Source organism: Cibotium barometz, chromosome 5, assembly GCF_041138505.1.
Source record: "Cibotium barometz isolate CiBa-2024 chromosome 5, ASM4113850v1, whole genome shotgun sequence".
Lineage (NCBI taxonomy): Eukaryota > Viridiplantae > Streptophyta > Polypodiopsida > Cyatheales > Cibotiaceae > Cibotium > Cibotium barometz.
In genome coordinates this window covers 39,562,107-39,574,526 of record NC_141050.1, presented here as the reverse complement: position 1 = coordinate 39,574,526, position 12,420 = coordinate 39,562,107, and the positions used below count along the sequence as shown (strand labels likewise).

General features: G+C 37.4%; 1 long non-coding RNA gene across 2 annotated transcripts; it reads right to left on the bottom strand.

The window, feature by feature from the left end:
• Positions 1-1,158: 1,158 nt before the first annotated feature.
• LOC147638471 (uncharacterized) lies at positions 1,159-1,978 on the bottom strand. Of its 2 annotated transcripts, none has more exons than XR_015265489.1 (3): positions 1,834-1,978; positions 1,597-1,634; positions 1,159-1,494 (listed from the first exon to the last, which is right to left on the bottom strand). It is a non-coding gene; the product is annotated as an uncharacterized LOC147638471 (long non-coding RNA). The 2 variants fall into 2 exon arrangements; XR_015265488.1 differs by having other exon boundaries at positions 1,801-1,968.
• Positions 1,979-12,420: the final 10,442 nt, after the last annotated feature.

Here is a 12,420-nt window from a genome sequence, read left to right as displayed (position 1 = left end):
GATTTTCATAGATCCAAAAGGTCAGAGGAGAAAAACAGGGCTTCTTGTGACATAGGTACTCAAGGTTTAAGAGCCTACTACCTTTGTTGAAGTACAAGGGGATCCAAAGTGGATGGCAACCATGCAAGCAGAATATGACTCCATCCTTAGGAACCAACACTTGGGACCTTATGGATCATGTTCAAGGAGGTCGAGATGTTCTACTACTCGACGATAGAGAATTATGTGACATTTTTACATTGCCTCAACATCAAACCCCACAGAGGTAGTTCACCTTTGGATGGACATTGAGAAAGGGTGTTGAACATTGTATTATCTATGCACTAGCTACTAGTGGCATCGGCCAAGTCATGTTTATATGGCCCCCATTATGAGTAGTAGTAGCCGTGATTGAGCAGCAAAGCTCACAACATCCCCATATTCACATGAGAAGGTGGCCTAGGAGGCTATATGGTTTAGAGACAGCCAAATTTTGCACACTGCCAAATAAGCTACATGCTACACTAGACTTTTATGTCATAATAGTTCACACATGGAGTAGGTAGACTTTACTCTTAGACACACCATGTCCTGACATTGTGGGGCCAAGATAAGCCCGAATGGCCATGGGAAGTAGGAAGACATGTATGTACTTTTCTAGTTCACCTTTATGGGCCGAGTCTACATCGCGGATGGTGGCACTGACTATGACCATGGACCTACACAGTTGTGTCATGGCTGCCCCTTCTCCTACCCCTTCTCCACACAGAAACATGACATATATAAGCCTACATAGAAATACAGCCATCCTCTTCTCCACACATTTCATCAGTCATCACTGTGAGTTTACTCCTGGCTTCTACTAGCATACTTGACCTCCGCTTTAGCAGTTCCAGATCACCCATCGAAGCTCCCTTCATAGGAGCAAACCAAGTGTGGAGCTTTGCCATCTATTCAGTAATACTTTATTCTTCTCTATCTCTATTATTGTGCAATTTGAGTTTTAAATTTTTGTGTTGTGAAAGATCCTACTTCTTGTATATACCGTATGTTGTATCCTCTTTCAATTTTAATCAACAACACAATTGCATATGCTAGAGCTGTACACTCTAGCTACAAAGAACCTATTCCTAGATTATCATATTTAACTCATGTTTTAAAAATTTTATGGAGAGATGATAAAGAAACAAAAGCATAATTAGCCTTCATATCAACCTTTATCATGAGCACAGGAAATAGTGGCATAGTAAAGTGGTTTAACCGCTAACATAGTAAAGTGGTTTAACCACTAACATCACATGGTGGGCCGTTGCCATGTTAATAATAATAATAATGCATGCATGCATGCATGCATTGAGCCTCAACAGGCATCAAAGCAAGGCAGACAAGGGCCTAATTAAGGATTCCTCTCATAGTGTAGTACAAAATATGATTATGTTAGCAGCAGTTTGCACCAGATGATCCAGAGACTCCCCAATCGGTCGGTTGCGCAGCTCTCCTCGGAGGCCGTGTGTTCTGAGAGTAATTCAGTGCAACAAGATAATCACAGTGTGAGAAAATTTGCAAAGATGATTACATGGGTCACTGTACAAGCAAGTGTAGATTCAAAAGGTTTACATGGTTTGCACCAGCGTCGGTGTAGAAGCTCCGTTGAGCTGCAGTTCAAAAGCCAGGCTTAGTAAAGGCGCAGACAAGATTAACAGCGAGATAAAGCTATAAGCATGGCATCACAGTAGAGCGAGCATCCTAGAAGCTCTTAAGTAACACTGTAGATCACTCTAAAAACTAACACCAGATACAGATATACAGTAGATTATATACACTGCAAAATGCTCATTAACGGAGGATTAGTACCGCCATAGCCTGCATGCGAGGCCATGATTAAGGTGGGCGAGATCATTAGTAGCAGAAGAAAGGCGAGGCCCAGAGGGAAAGCAAGGAATCTCATCGTTGAAATTACAGAAACAAGCGAGGATGCTAACTCTTGCAGTTAGAGAGATAACTAGTCATATATAATACAGATTAAGAGCACTGTAGCTCAGTTACAGTTGAATTATTGTTTATTTGAAGGAAAGTTGAAAGGAGTGCCCAAACAAACAAGGCAGATGTGCGTGTTAATGATTTGAATATTGAGGTGTGGTTGAAATGCAGAGATCCGTGTTAATTAACAATTTAAAAGAATACATTACGCTATCGTTGAAACGTACACGGCCTTTCGCATCGCATCACGAGCTGTTGAAATTCTGCTCTGCCCTGGCGATGGCGATATTACAACTGTTCTCGAAGAAGTTCTTATTCTGATCTCATTCTACAAAGAATGCTTCCTAAAACTCAAGCCCTGCCATGTAAAGGCCTTAGTGTTCAAGTCTCTCCGTCGTCTATTGTTCTCTCTATATCCATAAAGTTGACCTTAACCGGCTCTCTCTCTAGGTTTTTTGGCTAGGAAGTTTTAGAGGCACAATAATTGGCTAGGGAAGTTTTCTAGGCACAATTAGTAGAAAATTTTATTAAATTATTAGGGAGACAATTTTATTAAATCAAGTAGCCATCTCTTCATGATGAGCCCCTACTTTCTCTCCTTTATCTAATTATTTAGAAAACCCTTGATGATGATATTGGTATCATATTCTATCTCTGTAGGCTAGGCCGTCTCTCTCTCTCTCTCTCTCTCTCTCTCTCTCTCTCTCCAAATATAGGTAGGCCTTTGTGAACATCCCTAGGATGTACTCCTTGTTTATTTTTACTTAAGAAAATTTAGTTATCTCCTTATATGTAGAACAATTGAAGTGCATTTCATGATCTGAAATGGCCACTTACCTTTCTTTCTCCTTGAAAAATTGCCACTTACCTTTCTTTCTCCTTGAAAAATGCATTTTTCTCTAAGCAATCAAAATGAAGGCAATGCTTAAAAGTAACCATGCTTGAAAAAAGCCAGGTTTTAGTACTTTTTATTTTTTCCCAAAATCCCCCTTTCAAGTGGATATAGTTGAGCTAGAAGCTACACCAATCCTACGGTGTGTGAGTGTCAAGGCTCCAACTCACAACCTCTTGATTAGAGTGTGTCATGTGATGAGCTAAGCTACTCGAGAAAGTACCCACTAATTGAGTTTAGTCATTTAAATAGAGAAAATATCACGATTATAACTAAATGTGTTTCTTGAGAATTAAAACATTACCAAATTTGAAGCTTCTAATTGGAAAAATTACACTACAAATTGGGTTCTTCGAGCACTCCCTCCCCCCACCTTCCCAAACAAAAAAACCCTTGACATCATGTGAAAGTTCCACTTAGGAATATCATAGATTGGAATCTAGTCATATGGGAAACATTCACATTGTGGAGGTTGGATATCATATTCTCCATCATATTGAGTCAACTGCTCGAGGCTTTATAAAAGGTATCTCATAGTCCTTTATCCTTCCATCAAGTCTCTAACAAATCTCCTCTTTTCTAAAGTAGTAATACTATTGCAAACCAAAGCTACAAGTTGATGGCATATGGCCACCCGTGCACTTAGGCAAGGAGTTTTAATAGTGATCTAGGTAGACTTTGGATGGAGGATGTCATTCACTATCAACGGAGCACAATGCAGTTTAAGATACGTCTATATATAGTACTCAGGTGTGGTCATATCCTAGGTCACAACCATGGTCGGCCACCCTCCTACGAGTACTCCAAATGGATCGAACTGACCACATCACATGACTGAGATAATATTAGACCAAAGAGACCACCAAGTATGGGTATAGCTTCTAGGCCCATTTGAGGTTGTTTTAGCGCTCGTTCAAGCCTCGTAACCCAAGGACTAGGTGTCTTAAGAAGATCTCCTTCTAGCCAAGACTGTAGTCAATGGTGCTAAGTCTACATAAGGTATCTCCTAACAATCCGACCACCTACTATGCCTAGCATTTATAGTGTCTAAACTCGGATATGTCAGATGCCTTTATGCTCATCAACATGATGAATACTCTTTATATATGGGGCCTTACAAAATAGAGCAATGTGTCACCTGCACTATGACAATGTTGAGGGTGGAGCATTGATGATTTCCGACACTCCATGCTTGCTTGTATGGTACACATTAGAATGCTTAATAAAGGGAGGTGGGTGGAAAAAATTTAAACCTTGCAACTTTATAGCTAGAATTTTGAACCACTTTAAGGCCACGTTAGATGAATTTATGACTTGACAAAGAAAGAAATGAAAATTTCATTTCAGAATATTAGTTCTCACTTCTACTAAAAAATGCTCACATTTGAATCTTCTTATTTAAATATCCAAATGAAGAAAAGTCCTTCGTGTGAACTCCTCCTTTCTTTAAAAAGGTTATATATTATTTCTCCCAAGTGAATCCCTTTAATTTGATCTTGTGATTGAGTAAAGAAAAAGAGATATAGGATTTCCTTTATCTTAGAAAATGACACTTGTCTCGATAATATTCCCCTTGAAAATTCTAAGGATGTGTGAAATAAGATGTTTCATTTGATTTGTCCATTATGTTTTCACTCTTTTGGAAATATTAATAGTTTTATAATCTTCACAACAATATAATGATAGTTTTATAAACATATTAATTCAACCACCTAAGCCTTCTAAGTAATTACAATACCAATAATGTATAGATAATGAAATTTTCTTACCAAAATATATATTAAATGAAAAAGCTTACCATACTTTGAAAATATATATCTTAGAATGTTTTGGTTGCGCATACATGTCATGATGTTGACAAAGGAAAAAAACAATTTACGTGCATAACTTTTACAAGTTAATAAAGACAAACATCCATGCCAACCATCTAGTACATTGATTATGCTTGCTAACTAAATGGTGTGTGTACATTGATTATGCTTGCTAACTAAATGGCATGTGAACATCAATAGTTTTCCAACAATCCTTATCAAGAGTTGAGGGTAATGGGAAGACTCTCTTTAGAACCACCTCTACTACATGGATCCTATCTAGAATTCTTTCAATAAAACATATGTTGGTATAGAAGTGTATAACTTTCAAGATAATTAAATGTACCTTCATAAACTTTTTTAAAACATTTTAATGACCAAAGAAGTATGCTACATTTAGTAATGTTGTTAATTTACATATAAGAATGTATATTTCATTTGGACTCGCTCACATGTACACACTCACATCTTTGACATTGTGTTTGTAGAACCAATCAACCAAAAGTTTTTTTAACTTACATCTAAAAACCACTACTTAAAAATTGAGCATGTACGAAACTTCATCATCCATCAACATTATTCAAAAAATAAAAAACATACATTCATTTGACCCAATATAAAATTAAAGGATGATTTTTTATTTCTTTTGTTTGAAAAAATAAAAAGTAAATGGAATTAAAAACCCTTGAAATGACCTCAAGTGTAATCGTTTACCATGCATATAAGCATTTAAAAAAACATCATGTGCATGGCAAATTTATGATTTGAAAATCATGTACCTACTAATGAAACATACTAAAAATACTTAAAAGTTTGTGTAATAGCCTAATTTTGAGGCGAGGTTTAAGAGAAATCACGTATTCCATTAGTGAAAGATAAACTTCAACACTTTTTATACATATAAAAGATTTTTCGTGTTATTTTCACTATGTGCTTAAAAAAGTATTTAAGATTTTTTTAAGAAAAAGTAAAAAAGTAGAACAAGTGCCTAAATTATGACCATAAAAATATATAATTTGAATTTCTTTGATACTTGATAACCTTCTCTATCTACTACCATGAAAATATATAATTTGAATATCTTTGATTTCTTAATATTCTTCTCTAACTATGACCATGAAAATATATAATTTGTATTTCTTTGATACTTGATAATCTTCTCCAACTACTACCTTCTATTGATAGTATTTTCTTTGATACCTTCTTATTAAAGATAAGCGACATTTCTATGTGCATATGGAAAAATATACAAAAAAAAAAGTTTTTGTTTTCCTACAAGACTAGTGCAAAACAAATGTCCAATGTTTTTCCTTTTTTTAAAGGAAATTATGTAATGCAAGTCAAAGGCCAATAAGAGTGCCAATGACAATATTAAATATGCTAATTAAAGGAGGATTAATGGTCTACATTGACCAAGGGGACGGGTTCATGATGCCTAATGATATGAGCCCAAGAGAAGCCATTTTTGGCTTGGAGATCCATTGAAATAGTAAATGTACTATTAAACTCCCATTGTGGAGAATGTGTATAGGCCTTAATAGGAGCTTAAGGAGACTAGACTAGTGAAAAGCGAGCTCAAACAAGTGTGAATACTCATAAATTAAGTTGTATATAAGTCAAAATCTCTACACTCAATACAACTTAAATTACATCCTCATTTTAACATTGAAGCTCTTATGAGAATTGGCCCATAAAAGCATTATTTTTGTGTGTGAGAGATAAGTAGGTATGGAGAGAGAAAGAGAGTCTTTTCTTGGAGTTTTTGTAAAAGAGTTGAGTTTCATAGTTTTTATCCTCATAAAAGCTTAATGCTTTGCTTCAAACATAAACTTTATTGAGAAATAAAATTTTAAATTTGAATAAGAAAAAATGGATCTTGTCTTTATTCTTATTTAAATACCACACAAATAACTCTCTCATCTCACAACTTATTTAACAAAAATGGATCTTGCCTTTTATTTTTACTTAACATAATCACTAAGAAGTCTAAATACCACACAAATAACTCTCTCATCTTGTAACTTATGTATTCATGGTGGAGAAAGACTCAATCAAATCAACTAATGATTTATCCTCAAAGTATATTCTTCATGCTCAATCAATAAGGGAATATTCATGGAGCTTTCAATCAAATCAACTGATGATTTATGGAGCCACTCAATTAAATCAATTGATGATTTATGGAGCTAGACTCAATCAAATTAACTGATGATTTATGTATTCATGAACCCAAACTCAATCAAATCAATTAATGATTTATCCTCAAAGTATGCTCTTCATGCTCAATCAAATTATGTATTCATGGAGCCAGAATCAATCAAATCACCTGATGATTTATGCTCAAAGTATATTCTTCATGCTTAATCATCAACAAGGGAATATGGTTTTCCAGGGTCTCTCATAGTTATAAGAGATTACACTCAAATGAAATAAAATCACTCTGTTTACATGGGTAAGGACCTATCTCTTTGGGTTGATGGTTCTGTCTATCTACTTAATAATCTCTTTGGGGTGATGGTTGTGTCTATCTACCTCTCTCTATCCACCTAACAATCTCTCTAAACCTTTTTCCTAGGTCTCTCATAGGCATAAAAGATTATATCCTGATGAGATAAAATCACTATGTTTACATGGGTCTAAGTATCTTCTCTTTGGAGTGATGGTCCTCTATGATAATCTCTTTAAAGTTTTTTCAATGTTCCATAATCTTACAAGTTCATTGGTTTGTTCTTAGGGGATCCTTTCTATATGTAATTGTGCATTTAAGGGGCATTTTAAAAATCTCTTATTTGTAAATTTTGAGTATCCCTTTTCCATATGAACTTACAAGTTATTTTAAAAATCATTAAAAAAACCCCTTATGTATGTATATTTCTATAAATTTATCCCAAACATACAAATTAATAAACTCTTTGAAGAACCAACATGGGACACTTCTCAGACACTTACATATATTCAAGTGACCCCTACCTTGCCCCCCAATAATTTGTTAGTGTGATGGATAGATTATGGCTTCTTGGGTATTCTAAAAAATATTGGAACAAGAATGCGGATTCTCTAAGATAATAAAACTCTATTTCTAAAAGAGGATAATTTTTTTGAAGAAAGAAAATCACAATCTAAAGTCAACACTATTAAGATTGAAGTTAACACCTTGTTGAGATATTGAGCTCAACTAGTGCTACAGACATTGATGACCTTCTTGGGTGATAGCCTCTACAATTATGCCACTAGCATGGTTAGCGAGATTATGGTTGATATGCTGCCAGTCAAATGATAGGCTATGTGATAGCCATATTTAGATTACATGGCATAGTTATAGCGCCAGCTCATATAATCGGGTTCACACTATGGATCGACCATTATATGTTATAATAGGAGAGTAATTTCCCTTATAGTATAGACTCTTATCTCTTTAGTTTATGGTCATAGTAGAGAAGATTAAAATATAGAAGAAAATTTAACCATCGATCTCTCTCTTTTGTGTCTTTCTCTCTCTTGTGTATGTGTGTTTACTTGCAACATAGACTCCAACTCTCCCTTGTATTCTCTTTATAGTATCAGAAAAGCTATGGTTCATGTGAGAGCTAAGGAGAGGTAAGCAAGAGGCAAAAAGAAGGCAAGCAAGGAAGCGGTACATAAGTAAGGGTATGTCCATCTCTTTCTCTCTTTGATTTTGGAACAATAACTTTGGTAGCTATGAGAGCTACATGCAGACAGGGAAGTCACTGTCTCAAATTGAGGAATGCTTTTGGGTGAAGGAATAAGACTATGTAAACTACAACTTACTATGTTAATTAGGTTTAGTTAACTATGTTATTTGAGTTTTTATGTGTTTCGGTGCAATTCGGGCACGTTTCGAGCCTAAATTTTAAGCCCCATTGGCTCCGCAAGTTTTTTATAAGCACTCTGTAAAGTGTCGATCTTGATTGTGTATGTCTAATTTTTGGTTTGGTGCAAAGTTTTAGTAGAAATTCGGTTACAAGACTATCAGTAGTGCAGAGAATCTAAGTGTTACAAGTGTTCATAGATGTATGTTTATATGACTAGTTCATATATAGTTGCTACATAATAGGTTTACAATACCACCTGTTAAGAAGACTATAGATTTGTTGCAAGTGTAGAAGGTTTTTGCAAGCACTATATTTTGTAATCTATTGCAAGTAACGATGTCTCATAGCTTGTCATAAATTATGAGCGAGAAGCTAGATAAAAATAACTTCCAGCGTGGAAGTTTAGCATAACTAATTTCCTTATGGGAAAAGGATATTGGGAATTTATCACAAGTGATAAAAAGGAACTAGGGTGAAGAAAAACCTACCACTTAACAAGTGCAAGCATGTAAAGCATGGCATGAAAGAGTGAGAAAAGTGTTGTAACAATTGTCTATCAGTGTGATAGACTCTATGATTGTGCATAAGGAGGCTTGTGACACCTTGGTGAAGATGTACAACATAAATACCCAACCTTAGAAGATGTAGCTAATATAGTTACATAATGTGATAAGAGTGAAGCTGAGTATTTAAAATGATTACTCAGTGAGGGTTAAAGGGCTTGCATATGCCCTTGTGTCTATTGAAAATTAGATGATGATGACAATATAGTGTCCATGTTCTATTGAATGGTCTTGCAAAGAATACAACCAGTTTTAGACCTCCATTAGAGTACGAGATAACTTTCTTGACTTTTAAGAATTGATGCTTATCCTCTAGAAATGCAAATGAATAGGCCTTCTACTCAAATACAAGTAGAGGCAAAGGTAGGTCATCTAGAGGACGAGGTAATGGTCAATTTGAAAATCAAAACTAGTAGCAACAACAACAAGAAAATCAATCTCGTATAGGTGGAAGAGGTGTAAAGTTCCCCCTTTAAAAATAGGAGAAACACTTAAGATAGTCCACTAAGTCTTAACTTGGAGAAAATTTCCTATTTATCGACACCTTGACCATGTAGAGATTCAAGGATACGATTCATAGGTAAGACCTAGTCCTATCCCACAGGGGAAGCGTGATCTTCTAAAAGTCAAATCACCCATAGGATAATTTATCATAAATTGGGCAACTACTAGACTTGATTTCTAGAGACAACGCTTTTTTCCTCATCCATGCAAGGCACAGCTGTTGACCTAGTCTTCTAAAATAGAGTTGCCCAAGAACCTAATTATCTAGTGTAGGGCTTTCACTTAATTTGCTGGAAAGCTACCCGACTAATCGGGTCCACCCGTCCGTAGGATGGTGCCATCGGGGCATTCCATCCTCCCACTTTCCACCCTACTCACGCGTCAATTTGTTTTCTAATTAATCCTACCACACTGTTTGACATAAATAAACATGTTCCTTAATTACGGCCCTTTTCACAAGGTTTGTTAAAATAGCTTTTTTACACAATACAATCGTGCCAAAGACAAGATATATATATAAAAGTTGATACATGAATCAATTCCATACAATCCAAACTGACTCTCTTATTCTTTTCCTTTATTCTGCCGATGATCTAGAATTTGGCTTCCAGCCTCTACATGCTAGGCAAAACCCTACGGGACCATACACCTCATCGTCGGCTGCTGGCGAGGACTCAAGCCGGCCTGTCGCCCTCTCAGGCTCCATCGCTCGATCCTCCCGCCCCTCAGAGGGATGTCTGCACACTAGGGTGGGCTTATTTACCGCACTAGCCTGGGCCCTCAGAACTAGGCAGCATCATAACCTCTCGCCTCAATCGGTGAACCTTATTCTCCCAATGGTACGAGGGATACCTTGGGCCATTCCCGGGCTTTGCTAATAACGACGCCGCCCGGCTACACAAGCACGAAACGGAGTTAGCGTTGAAGCCAGGAAAACTTGCACTCTTTAAAGATAACAATTTCAATGCAATTTATTGAATACAGCATCACACAATTCGTAACTTTATACAATTTTATGTCATTATTTCAAAAAAGGAAAAGATACACATTTATTAGCAATATATAAAAAAAAACATATAACCAAGCTAACCTGGCCACCATTTCCTTGAGGAGCTTGAAGAGGGAGGGTTGGAGCCGCATCGGGAGCATCTTCCCTAATTTCGTTGTTGCATGCTCCTCTCGAGGCAGTATTCTGATGTTTCTGGGATGGGGCCATATTGGACGTCGACTTGTAGAGCTTGCTGCCGACGCGATCGAAACGCTTCAGTCGGATTTCAATTCGACTGAAGCCTTTCTTAAGGCAAAAACCTCTAATTAAAGTCTACGCAAATGGGGGGGGAATTGTGAGATGTCCTTAAGACCAAAAACGTAGAGGAGTGCTGTGAGGGCTGCGGTAAGTGTATGCACACCGAGAGGGGGGGTGGGGGGGGGAGAAGAGTTAAGGACACTGCCTCCTAGCAAGAGGGGGATGGAGGAAAATTGGCTTATTTGAAAAGAGGCAAATGAGGGGGTGTGAGAGGGCGGCTGCAAGGGGCGGCTGTACTGCAGCAAGTATGCTACACAGGGACGGAGGGCGGTACGGACGACGGTACAATAGGGCATACGCTGCACAGAAATGTGTGTTGCCTGTGGAGCACCTCGGGGGTTTATATAGCTGTGGGTATGGTGGGTACGGACGCTGCGCAAAGCAAGGACGAAAGGATGGTGTACCATCAAAGGCTATGGATCAGTGGCCTGCATGGGTCTAGGAGAAAGGTACGGTGTCGGTTGCCAGGGAAAGGAGTGGTACGCATGTACCTTATCTGGTCTAGGACAGCATGGGTGTCCACGTAGGGGTACGTGTGGACCACAAGCGGGCGACCGTCCTTTGGTTCTTGGGCGGCCATCGTACGAGCACCCTAGTAAGTGTGTACGGTCCAAATTTTGGGGCGAGGTAACCAAATTTGGGGAGCTCGCCTCGATTTGTGTGCCGGACCGCCTCGGGGGGCAAAATTTTTTTTTGTCCAAGAGGTTCTCCTGGTCGTTGGGGTTCAGACCGTTCGTCATTCGGACGCCCGGTTGTGCATTTATTAAGGTTTAAAGGTCGTCGCTTTTTAACTAAAATGACTGAAATTTGTGTATAAGCTTGATTCGGTGTCCGTTTTTTTGGATGCTGTAAAATCCTATATTAGGGTAAAATCGTGAGCAAATTCCAAATTTGGGCTCAGAATTTGAAGATTCTAAGTAGAAATGACTCAAATAATAAAATCATTGATTTTTATACCATAAAAACTCATAAATTTATCTATTACATGGACATTTCTTTATTAGTGAAGATGGGTATGTTACATCCTTCCCCCCTTAAAGAAATCTAGATGTCCTCATCTCGTCATGAATTGGGGATAATCCCTTAAGAGTGTAGCTTCATCTTCCCAAGTTGCATCTTCTTCAGGGTAATCTTTCCAATGTACTAGATGTTCTATAAGAGTTCTATTTCGGAGTTGCCTTTCCCTAGAATCTATGATGCTATTGGGCTGTAATTCAAGGACTCCTTGAGTAGGGATTACAACTTGTTCATCATCAAGAATATGATCGAGACTGGGTACATATGGTTTTAATAAACTTACATGAAATACATTGTGGACTTTGATATGGGCTGGGAGTTGGAGTTTATAGGCACTTTTACCTAGACACTTGATAACTGTATAGGGACCACAATACCTAGAGCTAAGTTTCTTATATTTCCCAAGTGATAGAGAACTTCGTTTGGGTCGCACTCGTAGAAGAACTCTGTCTCCTTCCTTGAAGATCAGACCTCTTGGTGTCAGCATAATGCTTTTGTCGATCTTGGGCAGCTTTAATATCCTTTTGGATTGCCT